The sequence below is a fragment of the Numida meleagris genome, chromosome 2 (assembly GCF_002078875.1).
Source record: "Numida meleagris isolate 19003 breed g44 Domestic line chromosome 2, NumMel1.0, whole genome shotgun sequence".
NCBI classification, from domain to species: Eukaryota; Metazoa; Chordata; class Aves; order Galliformes; family Numididae; genus Numida; species Numida meleagris.
The window spans coordinates 45,485,224-45,503,091 of record NC_034410.1 but is presented as its reverse complement, the minus strand read 5'-3'; the positions used below and the strand labels follow the sequence as shown (position 1 = coordinate 45,503,091).

Below are 17,868 nucleotides of genomic sequence, written 5' to 3'. Positions count from 1 at the left end.
TATCCTCCTCAAGCAATTTTTCCTCCAGGGATGTGATAAAGCGAGCCCTCATCTGAGCAACCTTCATCCGCATGCTCAGCCCCAAGGCAGTCAGGACTGACACAGAGCAAGAAGGCGTAATTGCCTGAAAAAGGATTTTGCAGGAGGGGTACTGAAATGTTTCTTAGACCACCACCCTGTAAAACTGTAGGCAACACAGAGAAAATACAGTTGTTTTACAGACAACATCTTTAACCAAGACTAGTTTCTCTACATGATTCCGAAGACTGTAGCAGATAGCCAGAGCATGTATTTCTGACTGCAGATACATGGCACCAAACAAGGCAGTTTTTGAGAACCATCTCCACACATCTCGCATAATGGCATACGTTGTAGTTATCTAGAGGTATTTGCTTTACACAAGTATCTCAGGCAGTTTTATAGCCTTCTGCGAATACTGCATGCAACAATGAAAACTTAGAACTCCCGCTTCAGGAAGCTACCAATAAGAACATAAATAATCATTAAAATTGGTTAGCACTGTATTCACATGAAAAGAAAAAAAAAAGGCGGGGGGGATTTTTAAAGCGTTCCCTCACACTACTCTATTGTAAGACATTTCAACATTAAAAAGTAGAATGGAACATTCCTCAACTTAAACATATCCAAATACAATCATATTTATCAACAGCACAGAACAGAAATCATTTTCTAGCTACAGTTTGTTCCTTACAACTTCCTAAAGAAAATAAAATCACTTTAGATACCACAGAACAGTTTGACTTAAGAGCAGCTCATCGCTCAGCTTGCCGCACAACCGCATTTTCTTCTGATAATCGTAACAGAGGTATTTGAGGGATTTCCATTTTTACCTTTGCATTTCTCCTTTTCCAGTATCCATAACCAATCATCGCTCTGCTCTTCCATTATGCTCGGTATATCGCAGAGTGAGAAGCATCTTCAATAAATAGTATTAAAAATAGCACACACCCGGTCTCCCCGCCGGAGCATGCTCCGACAGCGCTGACACCTCAGCTCTCAAGGTAACCATGCCCAGCTGGGAGCTGGGAGGCAAGCCCTGTGCGAGATTAGCAGTGTGCAAGCCTAATTGCGCACGCAAACTTGCCTCGATCCGTGACGAAGACTGCTAAAACAAAAAGCAGCGTGCGGTTAAGTGATGTGACTGGAAAGTTGCGGGTCAGTTTACAAAGCGTTCTTCCCCTCCCCAGAACTCAGCTTCGACGCTTTGCGCTCACCTAAAACTTACATATGGCATTTCGGAGCGGGTCGGGCAGCGAACGCGCCAAGCTCGCACACACACAGCCAAGCGCCAAGGCAGGGAAGCCAAACAGGTGACCCACACACATACACACACACACACACACACCTGCGCTGCTCCGTGGCTCCTTTGTTCCATCTCAGCGCGCTCACCGGAATGGCACATTGCAAAGGGTTGCACAGACCTGGGAGCAGCAGGCGCACAAATGGACCCGACAGCCGCACGCATCCCCCGCTGGTGCAGGCAGTGAGCGAATGCGGAACACAACAGTAATTAACAACACCGCACAATGGCTGCGCTGGGTGAGCATGTCCGTAGACCCGCAAGCGGCACTGCTGAAGGCACAGACAAGCACGCAGCACTGCACTGAGCACACTAACGCTGTTTTAATGGAAGTGGGCTGCTGGGATGCCTGACAGCGCGCTGTAACGCCCGGCTCCCCTCACTGCATGCAAGAACAAAAAAAGATGCTCCCGAGGCTCCAAGTGACCCTTTCCCCTCAAGTCACCACCCTCCAGAACAATGCTTTCCTCTAACAACGCAGAAGCGTATTCCTCGATGCCAGCGAGTCAAAGTTTATTTTTTCCTGCGTGATTCGCACCGTTCTCCTCCTGGTACACCACCCCCCGCTCCCCGCAGCCCCCAGCCCCGCCGCCTGCCCCCGGCTGCCCACCTGCCTCTCGCACACCGCCCCGCACCCGGCAGCCCGGCTCCAGCACCTGCCGTCCCTCCCCGCCGGGCTGCCGATGACACACAGTGTCGTTCTTCCCCGCTCAGAGGCAAACCCTCGCCGCCCGCACCCAGCCCCGCGGCCGGGGCAGCGCTGGGGCGCCGGCACCGGCGGGGTGACAGAAAGCATGCTGGAACGAAAAAATAAACGTAAATCGCAACAACAAAGGACACCACGCCGCACAAGCGCCTGCGGATTTCTGGCTCGCTCTGGGTTTCGTTCTCTCGTGTTGTTGTTACCTTGCCTGATAACGGATGCGCCCAGCGTCCCGCCGGCCCGGTGTCTGCGCTCGGCGCGGGGCCGCCCGCTGCGTGTACGGTGCCGCGGCCGCGCCGCCGTTACAGCGCAGCGCCCGTCTTCCTGCCAGACATGGTCTCTTCCTCCGCCTCCGCCGCGGGAGGAGATCCGCCGCCGGCCGAGCGCGGTGCCGCGGTGCCGCCCGACCCGCCGCCTCCCGCCTGGGCCGGCTCCTCTCGCCGGGCTGTGCCGCCTGCCCGCCTCGGCGCTGCCTGCCCTCGCCACGGGTCCCCTCCGTGCCTGCCCGGGTCCCCTCTGGCTCGCTCTCCCTCCCGCCCGTCCCCTGTCCTTTATCTGCCGCGCTCCCGGCTGTACTGTCTGTCTGCGAGTCTCTCCCTCGCCTTTCTCTCTCTCCCCGCCCACGCAGCGTGGTGCGCCTCGGACCGCAGACAGCGGCGCGCTGCTCGCCGGCTCCGCGCTCGCTGCGCTCAGCGCCGCCGCTCCGGCTCGCGCCGCCTCGGCCACCTCACAGGAGCCGCGGGCTCCGCCGCCATGGCGCGCCCGACCCCTCCCGCCCCTCTCTCCTCGCAGACACCGCGCCCGGGCGGCTCCTCTCCCTCGGCCCGGCCCCGCGGCTGTGGCCGTCCGTGCGCCTGCCTGTGCGCGCGGTGCTGCTCCTCCAGTCACACCCCGGCACTCCCCAGCGGCCCGGCCCCAGCCGGGAGCTCACACAAAGCGCCGGTCAGCGCTGACGAGAGGGCCGTTTCATCTTCTCATACCCTCCCTACGCGTTCCCACCCGCGCCCTATCGCCCCCCCAACCCTAAAAACACAGCCCCCGACTCCAGCCTTAGTGAAGGTGTGCGTGTAGGGGGGTGTTTTAATCACTCTTTTTGCCAGATAAATCTGACGGCGCCTGCAGTGCTGAGCCGAGTTGCTGAAGGGGGGGACTGCACCAGAGTTTGGGTGGTAGCAGATGAGCCACTCAAAATGGGGCACATGATCCCCATCTCTTCCCCTCCCCCTGCCAGGACCCGAGGATGGGACTTCTCCAGGAGCCTCCTGCACACCCGTCAGGGTGGGGGGAAACAGCACTGCACCGGCAAACGCTTTTCCAACACCAAAAAACCTCTGCCATCTGCTCAGAAAATCACAGCTCGTTTTACTCAGCTGAATACATCCAGGCATTCCTTCTGCACCGGGCAAGGAAAGGGCCTTTACCTCTGCGCTAGGTGGCTGTTAATGTGCAGTAAAATTATAGCAGTGCAGCGCCAAATGTAATTGCCATAGATCATTCAGAGCGGATCCAGCAATTCAGCTGCTGGAAGTGCACGCTTTGTGAATAGCCGTGCGTCTGTACAGTGCCCTCCACCACAGTCACCTGAAAGGGGCAGCAACGTTGGCACTGGCTACAATTAGCAATCCTACAGATGAAAAATAAACAGTCCATCAGCATAACGCAACAAGGTGCTAGAACATATAGTGATCATTTCTGTCTGCAGCGATACGAATAGCCTGACTCCCACAGACAGATAATTCTAATTTAAAATATGCTGTGAAAAAATGCCCTCTTTTTATTACATACTTTCAACAATTCCCTGTTTCAAAATAGAGTTTTCTGCACTTAGTGACTGCAGAACCCATGCACCAGTCGAATGCTGACAAGTACACAGAAGGTATGTGTGGGGGTGGGGGGTTGGGGAGGGTGGTTTAGAAAAGCATTATCCCAGCACCCCTGGAATCTCTTCTTCCCCTTAGAAGTGAGCACCTGCCATCACCAAGGACCACTGGTCAGGGTCGGGCTGGAAGAATACACTGAGCACGGAACTGCACTGGGGAGCGCATTAGCAGAGTCCTGGTGCACGCCTCCAGTGATCAGAAGCATTCAGCCAAGGACACCAAGACCCATGTGCTAATGCACCTCCTAATGTGGCTGACTCCTATGACGGACACACGTGGCTCCATCTGCTCTTGACTTCACTGTTTAACATATCCCCATGCTACGTGCTACAAGTTGCACCTGATAGCAAGAAGAGCAGCAGAAAGGCTTTAGAACAGCATTGCACCTAAGCTTGCAATAGCTGGTGGCTGGGGTAGGACCCATTCTTGGCTTTGAAGTGTTTTTTTCAGATAAAGTTCATGGCTATAAAAACTGTATTGAAGACGCACTGAAATGCAGAGGACCTCACTTGGCTGCTGCATATCATCCTAAGCAGTCTACCAGCGAAGGGGAGAGACCTCGGGCTGCAAGAGGACATGAAGGGTACTCACTCAATACAGACCTCAACCAGCCTGCAAAAAGAGGTTTAAGGAGATACTTCACAGCCTTGCCCCAGTCACTAGACACAATGGGCAAGAACAGCCACGTGCCCACAGCTTCTCCCCCGCAGTTTGGATCCTGGAGTGCCTTTGCAGTGGGAAGCACTGAAGCTATATGTCAGCTCTGAAAATAGATAAAAATTCATCCAAACTGTAGTCCTGGCAGTTCACTCCACTTTCTCCTGTGCGGCAGGATGTTTGGGGCAAGCTACCAAATGCGAAAAGACGCCAACTTCAGCAACAACGAAGGAGAAATGGGAAATAAATAAATAAATAAACCCTCATCCTAGCTACGATTTCAGCTCCGAATGGCAAGCAGTATTAGGCATAGCATGTGTGAGGAGCTGACTTTGCCTCCCTTTGTTGAGAAGTCACCTCAGATCTTTTAGGAGCCGGTCCTGAATCTATCCCTGGAGGTACTTAAAGTCAGATTGGATGGGGCCCTGGGCAGCCTGGTCTGTGGGTGGCAGCCCTGCCCACGGCAGGGGTTTGGAACTGGATGGGATTTAAGGTCCCTTCCAACTCAAGCCATTCTGTGATTCTAACAGGGTATGCATCTTGCTTCCCCTCTTCCGGACTTTTTTGTGCGGAATATAAAATCACAAAATCACAGTCACTGCACAGTCACAGCCTCTAAGAAGTGGGAAACTATGGCAATGGTTTGCTGCTGTCTGTGCTGGTTGGTAGGCACGCACAGTGCTAACTGTCCATTTAAGCCTCATGGAAGTCAGCAGGAGCTATGTGTTTAAACAGGGTCAGAATTTGATAAACTCTTCAGATCTCTGACACCTTTTCCTGTCTGTTGCGTAGCACTTCTCCAAGTACTTTTTGGAATGAAGCAGTTAACTTGCAGCACATGCTTTCACCGTACATGCACAAAATTCCAATAGGCAGCACAAAACTTGAGATATTTTTGAAGCACCACAAGAGATTATAATACTTTTTCCACTGCGAACACACTTTGTAACTACATTTACTCAATTTCAATGAGAAATCAAGAAAATATGAGTGGGCTTTCAAAACCAGAATCAGATTGGAAGTATACGATGTCAGACAAACATACAGAGATTCATGCAGTTCTGCAGCCACAGGAGACTCCTGTAATAGAAGGCATGCAGTGTTTCTTAATAAAAGCTTGCATGACTGGTTGCACATTTCTTCTTCCTCTAGTCATTTTTCAGTGAAAGAAAGCTACTGTGTAGTCTCTGGTGTTTTGGAGTTATGCAATGATTCAGATTAAGGCACTGCAGTATAATAACCTAACTGTTGATGTATTTTATCATTATCTTCTGCAAAAGAGATCAGCCTTAGCAGTTTGTTTTAAAGATTTCTTTTCTCCATTTTTATGTCCTATGTGTTACAAACAAATTAATCATGCATAATTTGCAGATGGACTTAAAAATACTGCACTTCTATTTAAAACAGCTCTTTACAAAATGTAAATATAGCTAAATCACTCTAGTTCTCAGACACTTCTTAGGAAGAGCTGAAATATTTATTCCAGCGACATCACAAGTAAAGGAAAATTAACCAAGTGATTTGTGTACAACTTGAATAGCATTTCAGATTTAACGAAGAAAAAAAATGAAGCTTTATACTATTCCCACTGAAGTCTGTGAGAATTTTGCAATGGACTTCATTAGGATTAAGATCATGTACCTAAATCTAAGACTCTCTCTTTGGAGGAAGATCAATGAACAACCCTTTAAAAATATAATCTGTTGCTAGAGGGGCTGAGGAAGATATTTTTTTCCCCACTAAAAGGAACGCATCGTTTCTTTGTGTTTGACATTTCAAATCCCCTCTTAGTTTCTTTTAGAAATCTCAAAATGTTTGATGTACCGTATCTATATATCTTGAAAAGGATATTCCAGTGTAGAGTTCCTCACCCCACAAAAAAAAAAAAAAAAAAGTGTCTTCTGATCCCTTCTGAGACCAGAAACCGCAGTTCTTGCTCAGCTGTGACTTGCAGAAGAAAATGAGCAGGAATTTGAACTGTAGCCTTGAGCTAGCGTTGGTGCAAATGGGCGCTCCTGTCAAAGCTTTTTTCTTCATTTATGCTTACAGGCAGGAGGACTGAGGACTTTCAGGTCACTGTGTTGGAGGGACAGTGGACTGGTTTATGGATTAAAGGGTGGCTGGCAGCTTGCAAAGGATGTTCCACCAGTAAGGTGCAGGCCACACAGAGGGCTCACCTGGTATACTCACTCAGACACACTGCCGACAACATTCAAAGAACTTTGACAGGGTAAACAATTCAGACAGGGGGCTGTTCTCAGTTGCTATGGGTGTAAGCACATCTCTGATGTAGGAACTTAGTATCATGATTTTGGTTTTTTTTTCCCTTTATAATGTATATGTGCAGTATGCATATTAGAATAGAGAGACATGATGTGCAGTGGCGAGTGAATGAGAGCAGTAAGAAGAGAGAATGCTGTGAGCTGTGGTATTAGAACAGGACAGCAAAAAACTGGTGAGAAAAGAGGAGAAGTTCTAGGTGCAGAATGCAGTAAGCTAGTTATCTTGTGATATGTGACTTATTATGGACAATGTGCACTACCTACTTAGATTAGAGGTACTGTAGGGGAGAAATCAAGCTGAGGAAATTCCAAGATCTTTCAGTAAGATTTATGAGCTTTAATAATCTGATGGCTCAGGGTCACCTAAGAGCCCAGGAACTGGTTGGATCACAAGTATGAGTGGCTCTAAGGAAGCTTAGGACAAACACAGCATCTCCAGGGGAGTACTTACAGTCATCAGCATAGGAGCCTTAACTGTCGGAACTTCTCTAGCACAAAGCAGTTTCCCTTCAAGATTTCACCAACAAAAGTCATTACTGCAGCCCTTTCTCTAAAGCAAAGCATAAGAGTATAGCTTTCCTCCCAACACATCTAGAGAGCAGGTAAGCTTTGGTGACAATTGTCATTTACCACACCCACATACGAGTAGTACAGGCTTCCAAAAGTACATGGCCTCTCTCTCTGCTAAACCATCACTAAACCTACATCATCTGTCCTTAAGTATCCTGGCAGAAAGGAAGCCGGGAGACCAAGGGGCTTCCCGGCTGAGCAAGTGGATCTAGGAAATTATAGAGAGAGGAAAAAAGCAATTTTAAGAGAGGAATCCCCATTTACCTTCTAGAAATCCTGCCACAGCACTATTAAGAATAGCAGTAAATCGTGATTATAGGACCACAAGCTTGGTTTAACACTCAAAAGTAACACCAGATATGTTTTAGAGATGATCATACCAGCTGTAAGTAGACAGAGAACCATCACACGTACTGTGAGGTATTTCTTTTCAGCTATTTCACATTGTCAGTCTGGCTAATGTTCACCAGTTCTTTGTTCTGTATTTTGATCAGGGCAAATAGATGCAGCCCAATGTACTGTCCATTAAACAGGCAGTGCCAGTGTAGATCAGGTATGATAGGAAAACCTGGAGACTGAAGTTGGTGAACTATCCAGAGGTGAAGAAAACATGAATTGCTGTGCCAAACAGTCCCTGTAACCCAGAGGACTCACCAATTTCTCTCTTTAAAATCCCTCTGAACATGTTGCCCTCTTAACTTCTGCTTCTAGAACATCTAGTATTCTCTGAAATGTATGTTTTGAATGGAACATCTTCAGAAAAGGCTCCCACTAGACCCAGAGCCACCTTGCAGATATTTTCGCAAGTAGTTTAGTAATACACCAGTAGGTTGATATTCTTCAGCTATATATATATATATATATTTTTTTTTTTTTTTAAGAATAATGTTTAATTTCTTCCATCAGAACCTCTAGCAAGGATCCCAGCCTTGGCATCTTTGTAAGTTGGGTGTGTTGTTTTCATGCAGCCCATCCTACATCTCTGCAGTATGCTCTCAGGCTTACATTTGTCAGAAAGCTACATTACCAGAATCCAATGAACAGAATATATACATGCGTTAATCCTGGGACTGCACCAGCTATTGTACAGAGCAAGCCAACTGGGGACCTCCCAGCCACAGGCTTTGACGTCTGTCCAGCTGCTCCCACCTCAGGCCTCCTGCAGATGCAGCTGCAAGCCTGGATTGCTGATTCAGGACCATACACGAAGTGAAGGAGTCCAACACATCTTGTTGAAGAGGCTTGGAAATTGTTGCTGTTTTACGATCCTCAGTTTGAAGTATGCTTGTAGAAGAAGGTTTGGCTTTGCTAAAGTAACTCCCAAGTTGGTAGAAATGATATTTGAGTATAAAGAGGTAAAAACAGCATGATGATTTCAAGATGTGGCTGCTGGTATTGTGGATAGTCACATCTTAAACACTACTGTAGCACTATTAATTAAAAAAGAAGACTACAAAAACTACATCATACCTAAACAAGGATGAACCTGCCATGTCACAGACTAACTCTCCTAATCTGTCCTCTATACACAAATTTATGATATAAATGTTGGAAGTGCTCTAAATGTAAGGAAATGAAAGTCTAGTTCTTATTCTGTAAAATTATGACCATCTGTGCTTCTCCCTCCCTCACACAGCTTTATAAGCTTGCTCTGTAAGAGCAGCAGCAAACAACAGGCAGTGGAGTTCAAACACTGGTCATGATCTCTGCACAAGAGAGCTGAGGAGACCCTCCGCAACAGAGGGATTGAGGGGTGTAGCATATTTCACTGACAGAGGGGTTTCCCTCACAATCCACATGAAAAAAGTAGTTGCCTTCTTCAAGGCCACATCATGCTTTATGTGCAAAACAGCGTGCAAATGTGCCAAAGAATAAAAGCAACTCAAAATTTAAAAAATGAGAAGCAAATAAAGAGCCTACGCTTTTCTAAATCATGCTTGCCAAAACCAGCACTTTATGAACTACTGGAGGCAATGTAGGACAGCCTCTTTTTTATACTTTGTGTACCAGCAACACATTAGTCTTCTTTGTGCTTGGTAAAAATGACCAAGAGAGGCACAGATGTAACCGTAACGTTCATAATCAGCATGACTCTACTTAGGACATTTGTATCCGAAACCTCCAAGTGAAGCAGCAGCCTTATAACAAACAGAACTCCTGCTATGTGTCATTTTAACACCCTCTCAAGCTCTGTTGATTGTGATAAAACTAGCAAAAATGAGGCCTTTGTCATCTGACTTGGAACTCTCTGAGGGTTTTCAAGGAGCTCTGGGTTACAATCCTACTGAGGGGCTTTTGGAATCCATGTGATAAGGCATGGGAATTGCTGTGTTCACCAGCCTCTTTGCAGGCTCTTTGTTCCCCAGACTGAGTGCTGTAATAGCCTTAGAATGTGCTCTGTACCTGTGAGCAGAGCACATTGCTTTCCAGCACACCTTCACCTCTCCAGCTTCACTTACCCCAGCTTCACAGGGCCAGTGCTCCAAATGCTCCGATCAGAATATGAATTTGGCTGGCACCAATTTAGCAGTTTGCGGTGTTTCTCTTGAACACTTTCAAATCAACTTTTACATACGTTCGTCTGCTGCCAACAAGAGACGCTAAGGAATGGATTGCTGCTCATGTAAAAATTAGGTCCATTCATCACAAAGCGAGCAGGGGCACATGAAACCCACAACACTGTCACAGACTGAATGCTAAGAGAGACACTTAAGCTTCCAGTACTTTGAGGTCTTGTACTGGATTCTTAAGCATAGTTATTTCTCAGTCATTGGTCTCAAATAATACAGTTCCCCCAGATTTTCTCCAGCTGCCTTCATTTTTGCTTCGGCTTGCCTTATCCTCTAGACATATTTAAATTTTCCTTTGTTTGGAATCTACATTTTTTCACACCCTGAAATTATAGCCTTTGCAATGTGCAATACTGTAGAAAGCCCCTTCAATGCAAGAGCAGAACATGGTACAATTTTAGAATCATATAATTTCCACCATAATTGTTAAATCATTTTCTTCCTTTTCTCCCTCCTCCTCTCTTCTTTTTTTTTTTTTCTCCAAAAGGAAAGAAAGATTCAAAGTGCACATCCAAGGGAAAGAATGAGACAGACAAAAAACTTAACAACTTTGTAATACCATGCTACATTGCACCTCACATTTATTGCAACAACAATCTTGCATCAATGACAGGACTCCCTGTCTATTGCTTCAGTCACTGAGTGCTGGACTCCGTATTCTGCAAGGTACTATTGGTTCACAAATGCAACCTTCCTTGTGTGTTTGTGACATCGTATTCCCAAATATCACATCATAAAAATGTTAAAATAAAGCTGTTCATAACGTTTTCCTGTGCACCATCTGGGCCTTGCAAGAAAGCTGACATTATCTGTCAAACTAAAGATAACCACATTTTCTCTCTTTTGTATCGTTAATGTTTGTCATTGCAAATTTCACTTTAATGCTCCGATTACATTATGACATTCTTACAAACTGAATGGCACTAATGACTTTCATTATTATTTACACACTTCCTTAATTATAAGGCTCTCCCTCTCATTCACAACATGTTCTCCCTCATAACACTCCGATATAAAGCTAATGAATTTTAAACTTTCTATTACATAAAAGCTCGTGATTAATTACCCAGCTTCCCAGTCTCTTTATGAGGCACAATGCAGGCCTCTCCTGCAGTGTTGTAGCAAGGGGGGAAGAAGCATGCAACTTTTATTCCCTCCTTGGTGAAAGCAAATAGAGAGATAAATCGAGTTGCTTTCTCTTTAAAGCACCATATGCAAATTTAATTGAAAACAAATATACATCAAACCATTCCTCAGGAGAAATCTAAATCTCTCTATATTAGCGACATGTAGTAAACAGGATAATAATGCCTATTATGATCATCTTTAATTTTTCATGACAACAGTTTTTTAATCTAGTTCAAGTAAATGAGTCAGTAGAAGTAAAAACATGTGGCTTTTACGTAAGACACCTTAGTGTTATGTGCTGTATCGCCAAGATCAACTATTTATGTATTTTTAATTATTCAAAATACCGGACTCCTTCACCGATAAAAAAGACAAGACAAAAGCCCAAGGTTGCTCCACACCAAATGAAGGGCAGCTGTAACAAATATAAATTACTTCACTTTAGACTGACAAAGGTAATACAATAAACCAGAGCCTAGAAGACTTTAAAAGACATGGGGGGGGGGGGGGGGACACCAAGCAGCCTAGCAATGAAATTCAGAGCTCAGTACTTAGACTGTAGCCTGTACCAGTGCCTGCACAAGCTGCATGTGTCTCAGTGCCTGTGTTGCCAACAGCAATCGGATTCTTGCAGACAAATTTAAATTTGCTGACAGCCAAGAGGAAAAAAATGGGTTAATTAAAGTATAGCTATTCCCATCCCATTTGCTTGCTAGGAAACTTGACCTTAAGATTATCGAGTACCTGTGCATATGAAAAAGTTATTTCCTGCCAACCCAAGGGGAGTTTCCTTTTATGCCTCTCTCCTGTTAGTAAAGAAGGGAGCCAATATCTATGCAAATATACACATAATCCAAATATGAGTATAGTCCCAATTGGGACTACAGCACATCCTGTCCTGTCCTGACTGAATCAATGCCTAGCCAGGTATGAATGGCATACTCACTGACATCAAGCAAGGGGACACCTAGTAAAAGGAAGATTAATTTGCCAGAGCCATTTACTTACATATTAACTTTATATTAACTCCTGATGTAACAGATAAGAAAATTGGGTTTATTGTGAAAAAAGCTCCTTCAGCTTCTTCTTCTTTTTTTTTTTTTTTTTTTAATACTATACACTTTAAATTTCTGATCACTTTCCAGTATCACGGAAAACCCTAGAAGCAAATTAAATAATTCCCTGAAGGTTCAGTATAGTCAAATGGCCTTTGTGAGGTGATACCCTTCTTTGGTCTGCTTTCAAACACCTCTTGATATGGCTACTATGAGGTTCTACAGAGCAAGCAGCTTAAAAAGAAAATTTCTGAGGACCTGATTCAAGGCTCAAAGAGTAAACTGTATGATAGTCCTGCTATCTTTAGTTAAGATCACATTCCAAGGCTGCTACTTATCAGAATTTGAGTTATGTGAATTCTTAAACTCTAGCACCAGAGGATGTCCTGCAATTTAAAACCATAACAACAACCACCACCACCTTAAAGGAATCAAAAATCCATCCTTCCATTTTCTTTAATACTATCTTGTCTTTTACATTCAGACACTTGTGACATTTTGGGCAGAGCCTGTTAGACTTTCACAAGGGGCCTGATTATACTCTCCAGTCATATTTCTGTGCCCATCAAGAAATTTCTGAACAATTGAAAGTTAACTGAATGCACATACACTAAAAATCTTTTGAATAGGGTAAGAAAAGCCTAAAATGCTCTTGAAAGATTGGTTCGTGACCCTAATTTGTGTTTTACTTGTTGATAGTTTACATGGCAGATGATCTTCCTTGAAATACAATTGGATAATGAACCTTAGTCACCATTTCTCCATGTAAAATAGTTATTATGTTAGACACATTCCTCTGGAAAGCCTATGCATTTGTAAATATTATCTAGAAATAATTGTACTCTAAAGAAAATGATGGAGTCCTTGGACTGCTTTATGTACTTCACTATTAATAATAGCACTTGAAAGAAGAAATGAGACATCACAGAGCAAGATACAAACATAATAAACCAGCTGAGCCAATCCTTGTACAAAGATATAAAGACTACTAGAGAAGGTTGATAATTATGTCAGAACCATTAAAATTAGTTGCAGTTTTGCAAGTAGTATAAGGGTTTGAGATTACAATCCTAAGGCTCACTTCTAAGGCAAAACAAGCTTATGCCATACAGTATGACAAGTAAAACCTTACATGTACCTTACATGGCATTAACCTTATGCTATGTAGTTATCTGCAGTAATTTTGTTTATTTTAATAGTTATGAGAGTTTTATAGCTCACCTGTAAATGACAGAGAGAGAAGTGGTTCATACTCGTAGGGACGTGGCGGAGAGAAAGGTTAGATGCCACTACAAGAAGTAATTAGTGGCAGTGGGGAGTAATCTGCTGCCACTTGTTCTTACAATTGATTTTGCTGTTACATGCTATGAGATCTCCACAGCTCAAGAAAGATGAGCTGTGCATCACCTGAGAAAGCTGCGTGTGAAGCAACATCATTAAGCAGGAGTTACATCTTGACTTTAAATAGCAAGGCTCTCATCCTGATTCTGCCTTAAATTTAGTGGATAACTTTGAGCAATTCAACCCATCTCCCGATGCCACTGATTATCCTTCACACCTGTTTCTTCTGATCTTTCCTGTGGCTATTGTAATTCTAAGGTAAAGGACTATCCATCACTGAAAGTTTACATAATGGCAGTCTGCAAAAATACTGCATCCTACATCCTAGTCTGAAAATAGCCTCATTGAAGACGACAAGAATTCTACATTGATCTCAGAAGCAATCTCGTTTGCCAATAATATCATCTGTATGTATTCTTCTGAAATGTTTGGTATTGATCAACACAGTTTTTAAAAGCACAAACAATAAATTATTCATTTTGATTTATAAAGTAGTTAGTATTTATCACAGGCAGAGCACTTCTACACAAATCAGAATACTTCAGAAAAAAAAGCCAAAAATAAACCAGATCGGATTTTCCCTGTATTATAACTGTAATTACTTTCCTATACACATAAACCAAAGTGGGAATCTCTTTCCTGAAATACCTAAGAAAAGAGACAAGCCTTGCAGACCAAGAAAACCATTGAAACCCATTAAAGAAAGTGCCTTCAAGGAAAACATCTCACTAATAGCTCCTCTGCACTGAAGGCAAAAGCGCCTCTGACTGTTTCTAATACAAGTCCGCTGGACAAACGCTAGTAAATCTGTAGGAGTAAAATTACAAAGCTCACCAATTTTTGATGGAACGGTGCATCACTTGAGGACCTAGATGAATTTGATTCTGGGCAAATCAAGATAGACACAGACATTTGGAAATACTGCAAATAAGGCTCTTAGGTTATTATGCCCTGCTACAGAGAAAAGCACACACTGAAGAGATGAATTTTGAAAAAAAAAAATGTGCTAAAGTCTTAGCTGCACAACTAATTTCCTCTTGTGTGTATAAATTCTACTATTCATACAATGCTTGTATTTTTCATGTCCTGCCTTTCTCCTGGCAGGAGCTGGCATCTTTTAAGATTGACTGCAGGGATGGGACAGGTACCCAGCTTTGCATACTTGAGCATCACAGCCAAAATCAGTGTGCTTACTTCCAAAACAGCAGCAGGATGGTCATAAAATGGCCACCAGTAATAGAATAATAATTCCCTAAATACCAGAGCTCTTTCCTTTTAACTACTGTGCCCAACAATTTTTTCTAAGGTGAGCATTTCTCCATTGTCCCCTATAAGTTTTTTGTCACCTTCTGTGCACTCAGCTGTTTTGCTTTTGCGCCTCAGCAAACATGATGATAGTTGGTAAAACCATACATATCCACACATCCATTTGGGAAAATGAGCAGAATTAAGCAATGTTTCAATGCAAGTCTTCTCTGTGGCTTTTATATAATAACTGTAAAAAAGGCAGCCAACAGCTGCCGTGTCCACATCTCTAGAAGTTGCTCTGCTTAAAGAGCAAGAGAAATCAGATTTTCCAGTGATGTTGGACTTCACTCACAAAGCATGAGGACAGCATGCCTTGTAGGTCAAGTTTCATGTTTTGCACTTTCTGCTTCTTCTACTTCACCTCTAAAAAAATTAGAAGCTCTTTCAGACTTCATTTGCCCTTCCATTCCTCCATATTTCCATCCTGTGCCCCATGCACCCTCCTTTGTGATTTTCCTTCTCCCTTTCTCCATATTCATGCCAAAGGATATATCATGACGAGGTTCTCTAATCAATCGTCTGACTCATTGCCTTATGGTAGAATATTGCCATGGCTAATGACTAATATGACTGCAGGATTTCCAAATGTCATCTTATCGGATCTTACAGACTGCCTATTAACTATTTTTTAGCTTTACCAGGATTAGTAGAGTAGCAAAATAAAGCAGTATAATTTAGCACAGTAAACTCATTTCTTAGCAGCTGATTTCTAATTATAGGTGAAGCCCAAATAAAACAGAATAGGACATTATATTTCCTAACTGAAAAACAATCCGTTTGCAAGCAGCTTTTCCTTATGATACTCAAAATGTTCATCCACACAATGAGTAGCAAAAAAATAGTGGATGAATCTAATTCTTGAGAGATGACAATTGATATTTACATTCATACTGTGATTCACTAGAAAAGAAATGTGTGAAACTCCCAAGGCAAACAAATACTGTTAGATGCATTTTGTTTGTTGATTTTCGTTCATGCATACCAAACATTTTTTCTTCCACATTACAGTTTTTCGAGGAGAAAAGGAGTAGCAGAGCACATTTTCTCTCTGCAACTCCTGCATTCCTGCAACTGAAGCTAATATTTTTCTTTTGGGTTAAATGCAGTTATTCAGTGACAGCAGCTTAGATTGACGTGAAAACAACATACTTTGAATACTGAGACTTCTCCATACTGATAAGGAATTAATACAAAAAGCAGTAACAGTGATCACAAGGAGAATTGCAGATGATTTTAAAATCTGACAATGCACAGACAATGCTGTGCTATAATCCCAGTAATGTCTAAACACATCCAGCATTATTTACAGACACATATGCTACTTCTGTTTTTCTTTACTTACCACACTCATTTGCATAGTATGGAACTGCAGACATTCTCACTCTTTTACGTTTTCCAGTTCCTACACTGTCATGAACAAAGAATTTGCTAATCAGAGGATTTAGGTACTTCCTCTGGGCAATCAGCTCTTACATTCCTGCACTTGCACCATTTCTGAAAACACAATTATATTCTACTAGTTCTCCTGAACATAACTAATTCCAACATTTCACAGGTATCACTTAATAAATACACATTGATAGCTTCTTGATCAACTCATCACCTCTCCAGTGAAGATGAAATAACATCGAAGTGAAATAAACATCCTCAGAGCTTTAATGAAAGGGGTGAATGGCTTGGGAGTGTTAGTTCTTTACTGCTGAGTGTCAGTGAGTTAACAAGCAGTATTGTCTGCAGCGTAGAAGAATAGAGCCTGCAGCTAGAGGAGACACAGCATCAAAATGGGAAGGGTACTGTAAAGATTCCTGTGTTAGAAAACTAATGAATAATGTCACACGACCTTAAACTTGCTAATCTCATTGAGACAGCTTGTTAGATCATCAGATTGCCCAGCTGAGAAACCTGCTTCCATTACCGCTGTACTTGTGGTGTCAAACCCAATTACTGTTTCTCCAGATGAGTTTTCATTCATCAGAGATGGAAATGCAACTGGAAAAAAAAAAACGCCAGGGAGCTAGATTTGTTTCCCTTTCACTAACAGGGTTTTCTCTGTACTTGAGTACCACAAAAAGAAGAAAGCATACCAAGGTGGGTGCTAGTGACTCCCACAGCTCTGTCCCCTCCCTACAGCCCTGCAGGCTCTACCTTCTCTAGCACCTAGCTTCCACCTCAGAAGTGATGAGGAGCTCCACCATATTAAACTGACAAATATGACACAGCAGAAACATTTCCACCTGAACCAGCGAGAATTTACTGGCAGCCCTCAACTCAGCCACAGCAGGGTATGGTCTCCTTCCTTCTGCCAGTTTTTCTAGTTCATTCTGTATGTATGGGTTGTTTTTTTTTTCAAAGCTGAGGATGCAAAGGTTACCACTGCTGACTCCATCCTGTTGTTCCCTCTTGGCATGCTCTCATCAGCATGCCTTATCTCACGATACAGTAAAAGTCACTTCATTACCAATATTTTCTCCAAAGCCAGCACCTTCAAGAAGAAGGCAGAATTCTCTCAGGTGGAATGAAATTAGAGCACCGCTGAATTCGTGCCGCTGATTTCACCTGAGCCTAATTTTTTACTGACCATCTTTACAGGAGCGTTATACAACACCGGGTAAGGTTTAAAAATTGCTTATTTCATGGTACGTAATGAAAAACTTCTATCTTAGCTTCATGCGGCGCACCTAATAAACTGCTGCAGAAAACTGCTGAAATATTAGCGCTATTAAGTTGTCTCCATATTTAAGAGTAAACATTGCAGTAGTTTGTGGTTGTTGTTTTTTTTTGACTCAAATGCAAAACTTTCCAGTTGTTGAGTTTGTAGTGACATTTCCAATGCTCCTGAAACACTATGAGATGAACCTGCGAATTTTAAGTAGTGACAATCAATAGGGTTTGAGAAATATTATATTAAAACTTACATCTCAAGCCCATGATTCTGACAGGGTTGACACTTCGCACATACTCAGTCATCATCTTATTTATCATTTTTCCTACTATGTGAAAGCACTCCTCATCTTGTTTTGGCTGTGGACTATCCAAGCATACTATTACACTTC

The 17,868-nt window shown here is 43.4% G+C and overlaps 1 protein-coding gene across 1 annotated transcript in view; it reads right to left on the bottom strand.

The window, feature by feature from the left end:
- ARPP21 (cAMP regulated phosphoprotein 21) overlaps positions 1–2,449 on the bottom strand; it is a 133,128-nt gene extending 130,679 nt beyond the window's left edge. The window contains 1 exon segment of the mRNA XM_021386232.1: positions 2,228–2,449. The gene's annotated coding sequence lies outside the window, so the exon portion shown is untranslated.